Source organism: Humulus lupulus, chromosome 5 (genome assembly GCF_963169125.1).
Source record: "Humulus lupulus chromosome 5, drHumLupu1.1, whole genome shotgun sequence".
NCBI classification, from domain to species: domain Eukaryota; kingdom Viridiplantae; phylum Streptophyta; class Magnoliopsida; order Rosales; family Cannabaceae; genus Humulus; species Humulus lupulus.
The window spans coordinates 108,529,852-108,537,698 of NC_084797.1; the positions used below are offsets into that span (position 1 = coordinate 108,529,852).

Consider the following 7,847-nt stretch of genomic DNA (forward strand, 5'->3'; position numbering starts at 1 on the left):
TTAAAGTTGCCACTTGCGCTGTAAGCATTGTAATGGCATCTAATTCAATCATACCAACACCTTCTTGTTTCGTCCCTTTTTAGTTGACCACTGGTCATTATTCATTGTCATCTCCTCTAGCAATTCATACGCCTCATTAACACTCTTGCTCATGAACATACCTCCTGCTGCAACATCTATTATGGTACAAGTAGTAGCATTTAACCCATTATAACAATTATGGACCAACATCCACTTCTCTATACCATGATGTGGGAACTTCCTTAACAACTCTTTAAATCTTTCCCATGCATCATACAACGGTTCCCCTTCTGTCTAGTAGAAATTATTGATTTCCCCTCTCAACTTTGTAGCTTTTGCTGGAGAAAAAACTTTGCTAAGAACTTCTTGGCCAACTCCTCCCATGTTGTGATAGAATTAGCTTGCAGTGAAAATTAGCCAACTCTTCGCCTGGTCTCGTAGAGAAAATGGGAATAATATAAGTCTAATCGCATCGTCACTCACCCAATTCATCTTAAATGTTGCACATAGCTCCATGAAATTGGCTATGTGCAAATTTGGATCTTCTGTTGGCAACCCCCCAAACTGAACAGTAGACTGCAACATTTGTAATTTTGTCGGCTTAATCTCGAAATTATTTGCAGCAATAGTTGGGTGTCTAATGCATGAATGCACTCCTGTGATAGCAGGAAGTACATAGTCTCTAAGCGTCCTTGGTCCTCTCTCCGCTGGAACTTCTGCAATATTTGGGATATTATTTACATTAGCAGCATTGTTTGCTGCATTTCCTTGATTCTTAGCCATGGAAAAATCCAACCTTTTCTTTATCTTTTGGTTTTGTCTGCATGTTCTCTCAATTTCAAGATCTACCGGTATGAGTTCCTTTTGTCTACTTCCCTGCATATACCAATAATTCCTGAAACATAATACAACTCGATCCAAATGAGTGTAAAATATAAAAAAACCAAATTAGAACGAAAAACAATTAATTTTGATATTGGATATTATGTCCCTTGCAACGGCACCAAAAACTTGATCACGAAAATATGATATGCAAGTGTACGTGGTCATGTCAAGTAATAAATTCCAGAAGAACGGATATCGTCCCACAGAGACTATTAACCAATTACCAATAATCGTTCTTTACTTTCTATTTGACAAGTAAAATCAAGATGAATAGATCTAACTATAAACACAATTTCAATAACTAAAAACAAAAAAATTAATTACAGGAAAAAATCAATAATAAAAAGACCTAGGGTATTAACTTCATCAACTTTTCATTATATTAATTTTATTAATAAGTTATAAATTTTTTTCTTCCTATTCTAGTAGCAGGTTAACAGAAATTGATTCCTATTCTTTTTCAAGATATAAGATCTCAACCTATATGCAAGTTTTCTACATCTCTATGATAAACTTAAACATATAGCAGGCTTTAAGGATAGAAAGCTAATTACTACACAAGTCATACAGGTACTTTCGTCCAATATGAAACTTATGTCTATATAACGATAGCATATTCAATTCTCATCTTTCGAATTTTGAATCAAAATCATAAATCAAGCAAATATTGATAAGATATTTATTAGCATCAAGCAAACATTATATAGATTAGAATAAAGAAGAAGATTTAATAGATCATCATAACAACATTAAATAGAAATCCAAGCGACTACATTAACCCCTAGATAGAGGTGTTTAGTTCATATCACACATGACTAAAACAACAAAATAATTATTCAAAAACATGAAATTCAAAAACTTAAAGAAGAAATAGAAATATGAAAGTGCAGAAACACTTATCTCATAAACAAATTTAATCTCTAAATTCGTAATTAAAATCTAACCTTACCCTAGTTAAACCCTAAAGTCTGAATTTATACTAAAAACAACACGAATTCCTCTTTTTTCATAGGCGGGCCGCAACTTGGCCTTTCCTAGGTCGTGGCCCATGTCCTTTTCTAACCCTTCAACATCTGGTTAACATCTGCAAGCGCCGCAACCCTCTAAACTCATGTCGCGGGCCGCCTCTCCATGGACCTCCTACATTTGCCTCTAACTTCTACTAGCGTCGCGACTCTAATTCCTTTTAGTAACCCTTCAGCCTCTGACTTTCCTAGAGTCGCGGCCCTTAAGCCCATGCCACGACTCTAATTCTATTTTTTCTTCTTCAGATTTTAACCTTTTGACATCCTTCCTTCATCAAAAGCTTATTATAATTTATCCTTAGCACCAATTTGAGTCGAACAACAACTAAAAGCTTTATTTTTCCACCATTTTTTTTTTCTTATTTTCACTTTTAGCTCATGATCAAAGTACCAACCTATAACAAAGAAAAGCACAAGCGTAATCTTACACAAAACAAACATAAAAATTCAAAATTACTCCAAAATCACATTCTAAAACGACACTAAAATGGAGTTATCAAAGCACTTTAACATTAATAAAGATTAACGTTTCTAAGTCCTTTTAATTACGCGCTTTTCTCTCTGCTTGTCCATGTATGACTATGGGGCCCCCCAAGTGACTGAGCAGGATTCATAACTCGTGGGTTATCCTCTTGGTCACTTGCTAATTGACCAGAGATGTTCGTAATAACCTGTTCCAGGGTACTTAGGTTTTCCAAAACCTATAAAGGTTTCATACACTGCCGACAGACCGTGAAATAAATCACTAGTTAGCAAGATAATCATTGTAAAAATAAGGCTTGTACAAATGGACAAAAATCGTGTCTTATTGATTAAAAATTAACCATACAAGTTGAGTCGCTACAAAGTAGCTTACATTCAAAAATATTAATTATTACAATAAATGGGAAAATTGTGCCTGTGCATAATTAATATAGCTAACTTGAACTGGTCGGTGGTATGGACAGTTTGTGCCTATACCAGCCAATCAACAATCACTTAAAAGTGATCTTTATTTGTAGTACTTCATTAGGTGTTCCCCATTCTAGTAACGGGGGATAGGTACTAGCTGGAGATCTTGGTCATACCATGCCAGGTGGTACTATATCATTAACCTACTAAGGACCTTCCAAGCTTGGCCCTAGCACTTTTGCCGAACCATCTCGAGTTTCTGGGAATACTCTTTGCAGGACTAGATCTCCAACATCAAACTTTCGTTCCTTAACTTTAGAATTGAAGTACTAGGCAACTTTTTGCTGGTTGAAAGCCAGGCGTATGTTGGACTTTTCGCGTCTTTCTTCAATCTGGTGTAAGGACTTGGCCAGTAGTTGGAGATTACAATCTTGGTCGTATGTTGTACGCCGGTGAGATGGTGGAGTCACCTCAACTGGCAGCATTGCTTCATACCCATATGTGAGTTCAAAGGGTTATCACCAGTAGTTGTTCACTTTGTTGTCCTGTATGACCAGAGTACTTCAGGCAATCTCTCAGGCCAGTTTCATTTAGCTTCTTATAGACGCTTCTTCAGAGTGTCTTTAAGAGTTTTGTTAACGACTTCTACCTACCCATTTGCCTGAGGGTGCGAGACTGCTGAAAAACTTTTTGTGATGCCCTGTTTGGCACAAAAATAATTGAACAGTTGGCTGTCAAACTGAGTGCCATTGTCGGACGCTATCTTCTGGGGTTGACCAAATCTGTAGATTATATTTTTCACCACAAGGTCCAGTACTTTTTTGGAAGTGATGGTTGCCAGTGGCTTGACTTTCATTCACTTGGTGAAGTAATTAACTACCACGACTGCATACTGCACTCCCCCATTTCCCTTTGGTAATCGACCAATAAGATCAATTCCCCAAATAGCAAAGGGCCATGGACTTTGCATTTGAGTAAGCTTTCTGGGTCTACTCGGTGATCTGCTCAAAACTTGTACTGGGTAGTGGTCCAAACTCCGATGACTTCTCGACCATTTCTTCATTTGATTCTGGTAACCCAGTACATTCAGCTACAAAATCTGCAAGAGCTTGGCCTTTAATTGTTGTTTGAGGTTGATAGCTGATTTCATACTGCCCGAGCTCTATAGACCATTTGAGTAACCGACAAGAGGTGTTTGGCTTCTGCAAGACTTGGCGTAATGTCGGTAAGAACTTTTATGGGATGAGCTTGGAAGTATGGGCAAAGCTTTCTGGAAGACACGAGCATGTAGTAAGTTAATTTTTCAATTAGGGGATACCTGCTCTCGATTTCGATTAGCCTTTTACTGACATAGTAGACTGGATGTTGAACCTTGTTTTCTTCTCTTACCAGGACTACACTGAGAGCGTGTTGAGTTACAACTAGGTATATGCATAGTTCTTCGCCCTCCAGAGGTTATAAAGGATCGGGGGTTGTGCCAGCTGTTTCTTTAGAGCTTGGAAAGCTTGTTCGCACTCCTCGGTCCATTCATAATTTCTTTGTACCTCAGAGGATATTGAAAAACTAAGTACATTTGTAAGTGGATTTGGACACATAATTTCTTGTTAGGCTTTGTACATCCTTGATCCTGGCTGGTGAGGGCATGTCCAACAGTTGTTTATCTTCTCAGGGTTTGCTTCAATTCCTCTGGAGTTCACTATGAATCCCAGGAATTTTCCTAACCCTACACCAAAAGAGCACTTTAGAGGGTTCAACTTCATTCTATATTGAAACATTCCTTCAAGTCCTCAACATGCCCCCCTTCCTTTTTGGATTTCACCAGCACATCATCCACGTAAATCTCCATGTTATTTCCTATTTGGTCTTTGAACATACAGTTTACCAGCCACTTATACATGGCTCCAGTGTTTTTTAGGCCGAACGACATAACTTTGTAGCAGTACAACCCCACATCTATGCGGAAGCTGGTGTGCTCTTGGTCGGGTGGATGCATACTGATCTGGTTGTACTCCAAGTAAGCATCCATAAAGGTTAAGATCTCGTGGCCAGTCGTAGCATCCACTAACTGGTCAATTCTCAGAAGTGGGAAGCAGTCCTTTGGGCATGCCTTATTTAATTCTGTGAAATCTATGCACACTCTCCACTTATTATTAGGCTTCAGTACCAATATAGGATTGGACACCCATACTAGGTAGAAGGCTTCCCTAATGAAGTTGTTATTTCGAAGCTTCTCGACCTCCTTTTCCAATGCTTTTGCCCTCGTTGGATCCAATAACCTTATTTTCTACTGTACAGGATTGAAGCGTTCGATATTAATGTTGAGGGCGTGGCTTATAATGGCTGGGCAGATCCCCACCATATCATCATGAGACTAGGAGAATACATCTTGGTTGTTCCACAAGAACTGGATCAAAGCAGATCTTATGTTCCCAGACAACCCTTTCCCTACCTTGACTACCCTAGTTAGTTGTTTTGGGTCAATCGAGACCTCTTCTAATTCTTCAATTGGACCCACCTCAGTATCAATATCCCCAAAAAGAGGGTATATATCCTCCCCCCCCCCCCCCATTTTGGGCTACATCTTATTTCATGTGACTAGGCCCTGTAGGTTGTGAGGTGAAAACTGCCTTCCGTACCTTTTTTATTGACGAATTATAACATTATCTGGCCACTAGTTGGTTCCCTTTGAGACATCCTATACTTGCTCGGGTTGGGAATTTAACAAGCAGATGGAAGACTGAAGTGATTGCTTGGAGGTCATACAGGGCTAGTCAGTCTATCATGGCATTGTACGGAAAGGGGATGTCTATTACTACGAACAAAGCCATTATAGTGTTGTTGTTAGGTGTCATTCCCACTGTCAAAGGCAACCTTATGCTTCATAAAGGGGCCATGCCATTCCCTGTAAACCCATATTATAGCTGCTCACATGGTTCCAGATCTTTGATGCATTAATTCATCATCTCTAGGGTACTCTTAAACAGGATGTTGGCAGATGACCCATGGTCAATCATCATTCGGGCCACAATCATATTAGCGATCTATAATTCTACCACCAATGGATCATTATGTGGATGATGTGCGTGACTTGTGTCTTCCTCGCTGAGCGTGATGGACTCACACTCGTAGCGAGGCTGTTTGGGAGTACGCTCCTGGATAGTCAATATATCTTCCTCCTACTCGTGCCTAAGGGAACGAGCGTATCTTTCTCAAGAATTGTTGGAGTTTCCGGCCAAATGCATCCCACCGTAGATCATTTCTAGCCGACCAGAAACTGGTGGTGGTAGGAGAGGCTGATTGCTCTGAAACTGTTGAGACTGTTGCTGAGGAGGTTGTTGAGGATGCTGGTCGGCAGTCGAACGTACATACCTCTTCAGATGGACATTGTTTTATCTAATGAGGAATTCTATCTCCTCCTTCAGGTGGTTACATTCATTGCTTTCATGACCATAGTCATTGTGAAACAGGAAAAACTTGGTCATATATCCTATATTAATATCCTTCCTCATTGGTGGAGTTCTTCTGTACGATACGATAACCTATGTGGCTTTAAAAACGTCCGCCCGAGTCTGTAAAAGGATGGAGTAAGTAGTAAATTTAGGAACATATTCCTGTGGCTTGGGCTGCTCAATGATCTTAGGCTACTTATTGTCATTCTGGTTACCACTACTTCCAGCCCCATTAATGCGTTTTCCATTTTTAGCCCCATTCTTTCCTCCCTCTGCAGGGTTGGTGGTATTCCCAGCATTTGTTTTCCCCTACTCAGTAGTCGTCTGAGTTGGATTATCCACCTACCACTCAGCCTCCTCAAGCTAGATGAATTACTCTACTCGATCAAGGATCTCCTGGGTGGTACGTCCAGACTTCCTTTTCAAACTGCTCCAGAACATACTCTTTACCTTAACTCCTGAATTGATGGCTATCAACTTGCCATCATCATTGAGGGATTTGATTCTGCTGGCTTCCTACATAAAATGTTGAAGGTAGTCCTTTAAAGGTTCATTATCCCTTTGTTTTATGTCCACCAGGTCATTCGGCTTAGCGGGAAGGGGCATTGCTGAGGAGAATTTGGAATAGAATGTTCATACAAATCCATCCCATGATGTAATCGACCTTGGTTGTAGCTTAAAGAACCATTGTTGGGCGATTTCTGACAGAGTGGTCGGGAAGATCCTGCACCTGGCATCATCCCAAACTACTTGTAAATCAGTTTGTAGTTCAAAGTTGTGAACATGAGGTATTGGGTCCTCCAGTCCAGTGTACATCTTCCATGTCGACATTTTGAATTTGACATGTATGGGCACCTGATTTATACGTTCAGAAAATGGGGAACCTCTCTTCCTCTCCATTTCAATATCTTTTAACTTAGGAGTTGTCAAGTCCCTTACCAATCGGGTTAACAAATCTAGCTGGGCCTGGATATTAGGGTCTGCAACTGCCTAGGGCTGGGCTGGGCTGCATTGCAGACCTCATCCATTCTTGGGTCCCGAAAAGGCTCAGGCGGAGCTATGTTGTTCGAATCTCAATTTTCCTTGCTTCAATTAAGAGCATCCCGAAGGTCTTCACCTCTCATGGGGCCCATTCGGTTCAAAACAGAGTTTGGCTGAGGTCTGCCCCTGGAACTCTCGCTATCTACTCAGCCTGGAACTAGAGGTACTCCCTGGAACCCTCCACCTCGAGGTGGTTGGTTGTTCAGGATATCATGCCCTTGTGGGACAAAAGGTCCTTCGGGCTGCTTACCTCTCTTACCCTTGTTCTTTTGTTGGCCTTGATCATTTTGCTGACGAACTTGGTCATACCCATCAGCATAATGGGGCCTGTATGCGCTACTAACCTCAGGCTCATCTCTTCGAGACCTTGGTAGGTATTCTTGATGTTGTCTGTACCGAATAGGTTGCCAGTGGTAGTTTTGGGGTTGACCACTCCTATTCGGTGCTGGAGCTCGGGGGTTGTCGTCCCGTCCTGCTACACCAGGATTCTTGTCACGACCACTGCCCTGAGATCTTGGCCAAAAATTTCCTTCTT

The 7,847-nt window shown here is 40.7% G+C and overlaps 1 non-coding gene across 1 annotated transcript; it reads left to right on the top strand.

Annotated features, from left to right (window-relative positions):
- Window positions 1–241: 241 nt before the first annotated feature.
- On the top strand, window positions 242–348 carry LOC133780749 (small nucleolar RNA R71). The gene has a single exon (XR_009869567.1). It is a non-coding gene; the product is annotated as a small nucleolar RNA R71 (small nucleolar RNA).
- The last annotated feature ends 7,499 nt before the right edge of the window (window positions 349–7,847 follow it).